The sequence below is a fragment of the Mauremys mutica genome, chromosome 6 (assembly GCF_020497125.1).
Source record: "Mauremys mutica isolate MM-2020 ecotype Southern chromosome 6, ASM2049712v1, whole genome shotgun sequence".
Taxonomy (NCBI): Eukaryota; Metazoa; Chordata; order Testudines; family Geoemydidae; genus Mauremys; species Mauremys mutica.
In genome coordinates this window covers 102,680,733-102,688,984 of record NC_059077.1, presented here as the reverse complement: position 1 = coordinate 102,688,984, position 8,252 = coordinate 102,680,733, and the positions used below count along the sequence as shown (strand labels likewise).

The window sequence follows — 8,252 nt, the reverse complement described above, 5'->3', positions numbered from 1 at the left end:
AGAGAGACTGCAGAAAGAAAATCATATCTTCACTGGGAAAAAGAGAGGTATGTTAAAATCCTCCCAGAATGGAGTCAATTAAATACCACACCAAGGTTACAGGATATAGAAGTTGTTCAAAATGACATAAAAAGAAAGGGATAAGGCAAATATGGTGCAAAGAGATTCAATTCCCTCCTCTGGTAATGAGCTAATTGCAGTTGTGTGCAATTGCCTCTTCCTTACATTTTGCTGTGCTTTAGAGAATAACTAGATGCAATTATTTGGGCTGGCTGAATTACTGCTGACCAAGCATTCCTATGTAGTTAGCCTTGTGTTAAAGGAAAGCCTTGGAAAGAGAATAGATATTAACAAACAAAACAAACCCACTCACACACCACACCACCCTCCTCCTGCCGTGACTCGAAGTCGAACCGAGATTGCTGCGGCCACAACGCAGAGTACTAACCACTATACGATCACGGCAAGCTAGTGTGATTGGCAGGGTATAGATTGTCCTTTAGCAGAGCTGTGAGAGTACTGCTACCAAGTGAGAATAGGTTGCAATGATTCATGTGACTGTCTGCGCCCCCACGCAGCGCTAAACTGAGGAAAGATTTAAGTTTTGAACAATGGAAACACAAGAAAATTCTTATTTCTCCCCACCACTGTGCATAATAAGAAAAACAGAAAAAGGATTTCCTATACCATAATGTAGAACTTAAAAAAAATAAATCTATTTTCAAATTACTGGTTCAACAGAATGTATGTGTGTGGTGGTGGTGGTGGTGAGGGTGTTGTTTCTGGTTTTTAGAACTGTGGAAGCTTTTGTTTTAAGTAGCTAGTGTACATTTCTTTTTCCTGAGACAGTCTCTAAAACACATTTGAAATAGGGTTTGGATTGGAAGTCTAGTTTTTAAAACTGGCCTCAGCTACCCTATCATGGAAAGAAGGGGGATTGATATTACACAACAACAAAAATGTAGACATTTTGTTTGAACCCCCACCTCCATTATGATATTGCCCAGTATTGCAACCGCACACATTCAAAAATCATGAATCAAGCCCCACCCCCAAAAATGGCAGTGGTTAACAAAAACAAAACAAAAAAACCCCACAACTCATGAGATTTAAAAAAAAAAACAACAAATGTGAAGTTCTTTTTTTTGCCTGGTGGTGTTAGAGCATTTAGAGCTCACACTTACAAGCTTTTCTCTGCAACCAAGAGGGAGAGAAATTTACTTGTTTTAAAAAGCTGAGATTCTCAGGTTATCATTAATTAATTTATTTATTAGTAGTATTGTGGGAGTCCTGGTAGCTCAGGTCATGGACCAGGACCTAATTGTGCAACGTGCTATACAAACACAGAACAAAAAGACAGCCCCCGCCCCGCAAGAGACAATAGGAGAATATGGACCGAGGGAAACAAACAATGAGAATGTTGGTCAGTATGATAGGCAGCGGTTTTGGCATACCAGCGGCCTAACTTGTCAACTTCTTTGTAGATCTCACAGCAATAGAGAGAGTTCTAAGGAGGACTTTTAGGGAAGGTGACTTTAAAGCAAGTAACATTGTTGGGTTGAGAATTTGCAGTCAGCAAATCACTGTGACAATCATGTTTGAATGCTGATAAAAGCAACAGTTTGCTACTAATATTTTATTAAACGAGGATCTGCACAAATCTCCATTGGGTTATACTGTGTATTTAGAATATTTCCACCTACACTAATTTCTACATGTAAATCAACTGGGCTAAATCCTCTCTTTTGCTTTGGAACACAGAGAACAGATTTTTTTCATTAATTACTGAAACACACACAAGTACCTTTGTAAGAGATATTGTGAAAAGAATGAGACTCAGCTTATGTTTTTGCAGAAGAACAGGATCTCCCTGTATTTACATAAGAAAAATCTTAGGAAGGTAAAAGGGTCAGTGGGCCCATTAACCAGTCCACCTTGTTTTTCTTCTGCCACTTCCCTTCATACATCATTGTCCTCCTCACAGAAGTTCTCTTGAGAATTCATTAGTTTTACTTGTTGTAATGTCTCTTCTGGGTAATCCATTTTACATTTATAGAGCCAGCTCTAAGTGCAGCATGGGCCCATAACAGAGCCAGTTATGGCTGCCTAATTCTCGAGTTGCCACAACTACAGCTCCAACATAAGTTAGAGCAGCATTTAGGCATCTCTAACTTCTGAGAGCTAGCTACAGCCCTTATGTGATCATGCTCCAGCAGAGAATTACCATAGGGGACTGCCAGAATAATACTGCAGACAGCACACAGTGTATTCTCTTTTTGTAACTCATACATTTAGGAAGACTATTTAGCAGTTACATAGTGCTTTCCACCTGGGAAGGCATTTTACAGAGAGGGAAACTGAGGCACAGAAGTGACATGCCAAAGCGCTCTGAGTGAGAAAGAGGTGTGAGAAAGGTGAAAAATGTATGTCTCTGAAGGGCAGAAGTGCTTTATTGAGGTAGACTGCAGTATTACTTCACTTATGGAATTCAGTCAATTAAGGGAATTTGTTCAGTAAATGTACTTTAAATTTACATTTAATATGCAGATGCATTCACAACAGGGTGTCCATAAAAATTAGTATATTTACTACAACGATCACCACACAGTAGCAAGGGTGATCTCTGCTAACTGTTATAGACTTTAGTTCAGGAATGTATCAGTGTCGCCTAGAGGCTAGAGCACTAGAATAGGACTCAGGAAACTAGCGAGCTGGGTGTCCTGGGCAAACCACTTCACCTCTCTGAACTTCAGTTTTCCAATTGGATAATGATACTCATTTCCTTTGTAAAGCACTATATAAGTGATAGAGTACGTGCTAAATGATAATAATATCTACCGGTACTTATGTCCCATTTAGTTCAATGAGACTTAAGCACTGTCTTGAATCAAGGCCATAGTTAACTTTACTCTAAGGCAGGGGTAAGCAACCTATGGCACGGGTGCCGAAGGCGGCACACAAGCTGATTTTCAGAGGCACTCACACTGCCTGTGTCCTGGCCACCAGTCCAGGGGGCTCTGCATTTTAATTTAATTTTAAATGAAGCTTCTTAAACATTCTGAAACCTTATTTACTTTACATACAACCATAGTTTAGTTATATATTATAGACTTATAGAAAGAGACCTTCTAAAAACGTTAAAATGTATTATTGGCATGCAAAACCTTAAATTAGAGCAAATAAATGAAGACTCGGCACATCACTTCTGAAAGGTTGCCGACCCCTGCTCCAAGGGCTTGTCTATGCATGGAGTTGTTTCTGATTAACTCCATGTGTGGACACTCTTATTCTGGATTAAAAGTGTCCACACATGGAGTTAATCAGGAACAACTTCATGTGTACAGAAGCACTCACAAAATGCAAGACTCATGTAAACTCTCCACATCATTGAAAGCGACAGGGAAATAAGGAATTCACATGCATAATTGTTTTTTTAATATTGACAAAGGATTTGTGGAGGACTTCAACACCCGTGACCCCACTTTATTTCCCAGATGACATCACAAGCAACAACAGGAGTGGGAGAAGACTCATGTTAAAGTGCACTGAGACTTGACACATGTAAATAACATTGTTAAAGAACTCATCTTTATTTCACATTATTTTTCAGAGTGCTGCTCACAATTTCAGGAAACTTAATTCCCAGAACAGCTTGCAACTAAAAAGGGCACAGTATATAAACTCTCTGAAAAAGTTTTTAACTGAAAATTTTCAGGAAGCCTGTATTTCATGTAGGGCTTTGGAAAATACAGGATCATAGAACTCACCCAAAATGTGTGTCTGTCAAGCCCCCTGTCTCTCCAGGATATATCCACAGGTAGAAGACAAATATTAAACCAAATACAAATAAGTAATAATAAAAGGTACTTGCTCTTAGTCTTACTTCTGATACACTTAAAAACCAATGACCAGAGCTTCCATAAAATGGCATCTAAATATTCTAACTCCTTAGCAATAAGCCATCATTCATTTAGTTATATGGTATGTAATTCTATTATTAATGTATATGATTTATTACATGAATTACTGTTGTTTGCTATAGTGTAATTTATAAGATACAAATGCCCCTTTTAGAGGTCTTCTTTCTAAGAACCAGTGTTCTTATATGAGGCAGTGATGAAGAAAGTAAAATTACACTCAGTGCTTATCACAGAGACAAAGGGTTTCCTGGAATCACTGATGAGGGACAGTTAATGTTTTCTGTCACGCAGGAAAAAACCTCCTGGCACCAACAATTCATGCCTGATTAAGCAAGTTTTTCACATCTCTTGCTGTCATATTTTCAAGTAATTCAGGGTTGTTGCTTTATTATTATACACTCCTGGCAAAGATCAGAAATAAGCAGACTTCATGAGCTTGTTCAGTCCAGACCTAAAGTAGCTGTAATTACTAAAAATTACATGCTCACTACACCATAATGTGCATCACATTATCCATAAATACACATTTAAAAACACAACAGCCCACACACTTGCAATAGGCTTATTGAACTAAAACTTACCTGGTGGCTATAGGTAAAATTTACAAGTCATCCTTATAAAAGTTACAAGATTTCTAAGTGCTTGTTCATTGTATTATTGAGTTTCACTAATATTTTAGTTCTGTATTTTAAAAAACGTATCCCTTCCTGCCGTGACTCGGATTCGAACCGAGGTTGCTGCGGCCACAACGCAGAGTACTAACCACTATACGATCACGGCGAGCTACCTAGCGGGTTTGCTTTTTTCCCTGTTGCAGTATTGAAGTCAAAAGGCACAGCGCCACCTATCGTCCGCCCTGCTGTTTTCCACTCAGCTAAGCCACAGCTGGCGAAGATATTTTTACAAGCCAGTAATTACACACGGCAATCTGCTCCTGCGCCGAATTCTACTTTCTATTCTAAGGCATGGCTTATCAACGGGGGGGGGGCTAGGAGTAAGTTCAGGAAGGGCACAGAAGCCCGCCCACTCTTGATGGCAATCCCACAACTTTTTTCTTTTGTAACATAACGGGACAGTACATGACATGTATTTAGGCACAGAAACCGCACCCATTTCTTTGCCAACAAGATGCGAAAACACATTTGCTTAACAAAAAAAACAAGCGCCACTCATTTCACTATTGCACAGTGACAGGCTTCTGAATGCTCTTGCCAAGGATTTCTCTCCACTAGACCACGCACTGAACTCACGCTCAGATCGCGTTTCCTGTATTTGTAGAGTTATTCTCTTGGCTAGGCAAGGAGCTGCCATTCAGACACCAATGCCAAGGTCACACGGGACTGCCCACGGAGTGTCCATCAATGAAAGGCAACGGTCAAGTAGTGCTGAATTATACTCCGGTGCATGCTACTGAGCCAAACGCTGAAAACCACCTGGCTTTTTATCTCGAGATCTGCAGGTCTCAAAATAATGAGCCTAAGCAACGTTCGGATACCCAAAGCAAAGCAGGAGAGATTTGCAATACCCTTCTGTGAGATGAAGTCTCTAGCAAAATGAAGCTACATGTAACGTTCTAAGTAATGGGAACACTCTTAAAAAAAAAAGAGCTTCCTACTATCTTAAATCATATTTAAGCCTGACAAACATTACAATGTGCTATCATAATAATTCCACTGGAAATATCTAAGAGAATATGGGGTTGCTGGCACTGAGGATGGAATGGTGGGGGCTCAATCCATTACAGAGGTGTGTGCCAAAAACTTCACTAGCAATCACAGCCAGAAGAGAAAATCTCAGCATCGTGGGCTCTGTGCAGAACGCTGAGTAGGGGACAATGCAGAGCATCCCTATGCCGTGGAGAGCATCCACTACTATGCCTGGTGAGATTATATACAAATACAACAGACATGATTTTTAACAAACAAACAAGATGAACACAAATGCAGTAAAGTGTTTTAATGTGGACTGAGCATGTTGCTGAGGAGAGCTGGGTTCTGGGATATGTTTCAAGCCTAATGAAGTCAACAGCAGTCTTTCCATTGATTTCAGTGGACTTTGTAACAGGTCTCTAGTTCTGATTCTACTATTAACTCACCATGTGACCTTAAGCAGTCACTTAACTTGTGTCTATCTGGCTAATAGGGATAATGATACCCACTTGTCAGTGAAAAGCATTTCAATATCTACAGATGAAAAGATCTAGATAAATGATAAGTATTATTACTAGTATAGTAAACATAACGCTGCTAGAACTCAGTATGTCTGGCGTTCTGCTCACCACGCCTTCAGGGAGGAAGCCTACATCAACTGAGTGCTTATCTTAATAAAAAGAGAATTTATAATCAGCAGAAAAAATTGGCTTCAGGATATTTATTAAAAATGTAAATGAAATATTTTTAGCTGTAGTAATAGTAAAAATATTAATTCAAATGGTTTGTAAGGGAAACATTGAAAAATATACTGAAACAATTCTGCTTCTACACTGTCTACTCCTATATTCTCTTCCTTCATTCTGTATTATTAATCAAGACATTTATATAACAAATAGGAACTTTCTTCCACCACAATTCATCTGCTTCTGTAGCATATTCCTCTTTTTAAGGCACAGGGACTAATCATTGTGTCTACTTCTAGCAACAGAAGGATAGAAGACTCATACAGGCCAGAAGTCAGGAGAGGAGCATAGGCCTTATCTACAATGGAGAATTTACCCACCCCTGACAACAGCATTTAAGTATGGGTTCTGAAATGGTGCTAAACATGATTTGATCTGCTCTACATTTATCGTTAAACCAGCATTCACCTCTGGTTTATCTGCATGAGCAATAATTTTCTTTTAGTGCAGATAAATGGCATTGTCCCCTCCTAACCCACAGGAATCTCTGCAAGACTATACAAGGCAGAGGAGACTCAAACGCCATATCGTCTATATTTACACATTGCCATATAGATCCATGGCACTCACTAAACACCACAAACTATAAAAGGTGTGTGCCAAATGCTTTAATTTAAGGCACAGTCCTGCATTGGGGGCAGTGTGGGGCACCCTCCTCCAGGGGGTTTTCTAGCAGCTATTGAACCTTATACAAGCACAATGCCCCCCAAGTTCCAGGAGAAACATGGCCATTTACAATCAGCCTGAATGCTTCCTCTGAATTACATTCTATTATTCCTTGTACAGTCATTACATCTGTGCAAAGTGCTACCAAATCTGAACTCTCCATGTGCACCATGATAGGATTTTACACCTGTGCAAATGATTACACAAGGCTCAAGTCTCCCCAGCTCCTAATTATTTTGTTAACTCCATTTTGTTCCTCCATTTTTGCATTCTTTCTAGTTGCCTAGAATGACTATAATGTTGCATATGGGGTTTCATCAAACCCATGTAGCAAAGAACTCTCTACTTTTCTGCTTTGATTTTAATAAAAAAAAACAGGGCCCATATATTCAGCTACAACTTTGTTTCTTAAGTAAGTAAAACATACAAAAAACCAAAACTCACAGTTCAGCTGAAATCCCCAGAAGAGTCTGAGTTCCTATTGCCTTCTGCACTTGGTGTAGTCATTGACACTTGTGTAAAGTGGGTTTCAAACATTGCCACCTGTGTTAAGTGAATGCGGAATTCTGGTTTGCTAGCATTTTACACCCACTCTATGCAAGGTGAAAGGCAATAAGGAAATCAGGCCTTGATTCAAGGAGGCTGTGGGCTTAATCTACACTCTGGCAAACTCCCAAATGTCTGTATAGTAAGGTAAACTACTTTCCATTATCTGATGCCTCTGGTATGCAGCCCAAATCTGTGCTGGTGATTGTCTTGTCAGTTTGCACTGCAAATTCATATCTCATTTGCAGTTCCAGTCATCCAGAGTTTCTTTGCAGTACTGCATCCTGCCAAATTCTCCATCCCACTGTATATGCATATGGATTATTTCCCCTCATGATTTATGAATGCTTGGGATTAGCAATAGTTATCTGCACATTTCACTAACATGTTGCATGGACACTGTTCCAGGTCACTACTAAAGATGTTAAGAAAATCCAAGCCCTGAAGTACCCCAGTAAATATTCCCCCCCCCCAATTTAATACATTGCAGTTATTAACATCTTTCCTTCACATTCCTTCAGCCAGTTTCCAAGCCATGTGTCAGTGTTTGCATATATAGATATCAGTGTAATGTAATCTAAAGAGATTTATGTGTATAGGATAGATATAGCACCTTTCATCCAGAAAGACCTCAAACGGCTGAAATTGGGTTCCACAAACACTTATTCACATGAGCAAAATAATTTTATCTGTGAGCTTGGGCATTAAAATTATATGCAAACTGT

General features: G+C 39.4%; 1 non-coding gene across 1 annotated transcript; it reads right to left on the bottom strand.

The window, feature by feature from the left end:
- Positions 1-4,628: 4,628 nt before the first annotated feature.
- TRNAH-GUG lies at positions 4,629-4,700 on the bottom strand. The gene has a single exon. It is a non-coding gene; the product is annotated as a tRNA-His (tRNA).
- Between the last annotated feature and the right edge of the window lie 3,552 nt (positions 4,701-8,252).